Raw genomic sequence first — 2,591 nt, 5'->3', positions numbered from 1 at the left:
ATTCTGATGCCCTCGTGTGCATATTTACCACAATTTTCTACTGCTTCCCAAAGAATAAAGGCAAGGCTATGTTTATAGCTTCTGACTTGCTACACTACAGCTTTAAAGGTCAGTATCTGTGGAATGTGTATTCTTTTTTAACATCTTTATTGGAGTATAATTGCTTTACAATGTTTTGTTAGTTTCTGCTGTATAACAAAGTGAATCAGCTATACATATACATATATCCCAATATCTCCTCCCTCTTGCATCTCCCTCCCACCCTCCCTATCCCACCCCTCTAGGTGGTCACAAAGCACTGAGCTAATCTCCCTGTGCTATGCCGCTGCTTCCCACTAGCTATCTATTTTACATTTGGTAATGTATATATGTCCATGCCGCTCTCTCACTTCGTCCCAGCTTACCCTTCCCTCTCTCTATGTCCTCAAGTCCATTCTCTACATCTGCGTCTTTATTCCTGTCCTGCCCCTAGGTTCTTAAGAACCAGTTTTTTTTTTTTGATTCCATATATATGTGTTAGCATACGGTATTTGTTTTTCTCTTTCAAACTTACTTCACTCTGTATGACAGACTCTAGGTTCATCCACCTCACTACAAATAACTCAATTTCATTTCTTTTTATGGCTAATATTCCATTGTATATATGTGCCACATCTTCTTTATCCATTCATCTGTCCATGGACACTTAGGTGGCTTCCATGTCCTGGCTATTGTAAATAGCGCTGCAATGAACATTATGGTACATGACTCTTTTTGAATTATGGTTTTCTCAGGGTATATGCCCAACACTGGGATTGCTCGGTCATAGTTCTATTTTTAGTTTTTTAAGGAACCTCCATACTGTTCTCCATAGCGGCTGTATCAATTTACATTCCCCCCTGCAGAGCAAGAGGGTTCCCTTTTCGCCACACCCTCTCCAGCATTTATTGTTAGTAGATTTTTTGATGATGGCTATTCTGACCAGTGTGAGGTGGTACCTCATTGTAGTTTTCATTTGCATTTCTCTAATGATTAGTGATGTTGAGCATCCTTTCATGTGTTTGTTGGCAATCAGTATATCTTCTTTGGAGAAATGTCTATTTTGGTCTTCTGGCCATTTTTTTTTTTTCTGCCCATTTTTGAATTGGGTTGTTTGTTTTTTTTGATTTGAGCTCCATGAGCTGCTTGTATATTTTGGAGATTAAACCTTTGTCAGTAGTTTCATTTGCAAATATTTTCTTCCATTCTGAGGGCCTTCTTTTCGTCTTTTTTATGGTTTCCTAGGCTATGCAAAAGGTTTTAAGTTTCATTAGGTCCCATTTGTTTTCTTTTTTGTTTTTATTTCCATTTCTCTAGGAGGTGGGTCAAAAAGGATCTTGCTGTGATTTATGTCATAGGTTGTTCTGCCTATGTTTTCCTCTAAGAGTTTTATAGTGTCTGGCCTTATATTTAGGTCTTTTATCCATTTAGAGTTTATTTTTGTGTATGGTGTTACGGAATGTTCTAATTTCATTCCTTTACATGTAGCTGTCCACTTTACCCAGCACCACTTATTGAAGAGGCTGTCTTTTCTCCATTGTATGTTCTTGCCTCCATTATCAAAAATAAGGTGATCAAAAATAATATATGTGTGTGGGTTTATCTCTGGGCTTTCTATCCTATACCATTGATCTATATTTCTGTTCTTGTGCCAGTACCATACTGTCTTGATTACTGTACCTTTGTAGTATTGTCTGAAGTCCAGGAGCCTGATTCCTCCCACTCCGTTTTTCGTTCTCAAGATTGCTTTGGCTATTCGGGGTCTTTTGTGTTTCCATACAAATTGTGCAATTTTTTGTTCTGGTTCTGTGAAAAATGCCAGTGGTAGTTTGATAGGGATTGCATTGAATCTGTAGATTGCTTTGGGTAGTATAGTCATTTTCACAATGTTGATTCTTCCAATCCAAGAACATGGTATATCTCTCCATCTGTTTGTATCATCTTTAATTTCTTTCATCAGTGTGTTATAGTTTTCTACATACAGGTCTTTTGTTTCCTTAGGTAGGTTTATTCCTAGGTATTTTATTCTTGTTGTTGCAGTGGTAAATGGGAGTGTTTTCTTAATTTCTCTTCCTGATTTTTCATCATTAGTGTATAGGAATGCAAGAGATTTCTGTGCATTAATTTTGTATCCTGCTGCTTTACCAAATTCATTGATAGCTCTAGTAGTTTTCTGGTAGCATCTTTAGGATTCTCTATGTATAGTATCATGTCATCTGCAAACAGTGACAGCTGTACTTCTTCTTTTCCGATTTGGATTCCTTTTATTTCTTTTTCTTCTCTGATTGCTGTGGCTAAAGCTTCCAAAACTATGTTGAATAATAGTGGTGTCTAGTTCCTGATCTTAGTGGAAATTGTTTCAGAGTTTCACCATTGAGAATGATGTTGGCTGGGAGTTTGTCATATATGGCCTTTATTATGTTGAGGAAAGTTCCCTCTATGCCTACTCTCTGGAGGGTTTTTATCATAAATATGTGTTGAATTTTCTTGAAGGCTTTTTCTGCATCTTTTGAGATGATCATGTGGTTTTTCTCCTTCAGTTTGTTAACATGGTGTATCACATTGATTGATTT

This window comes from Delphinus delphis, chromosome 14 (assembly GCF_949987515.2).
Source record: "Delphinus delphis chromosome 14, mDelDel1.2, whole genome shotgun sequence".
Classification (NCBI taxonomy): domain Eukaryota; kingdom Metazoa; phylum Chordata; class Mammalia; order Artiodactyla; family Delphinidae; genus Delphinus; species Delphinus delphis.
This window is presented reverse-complemented; position numbering follows the sequence as displayed.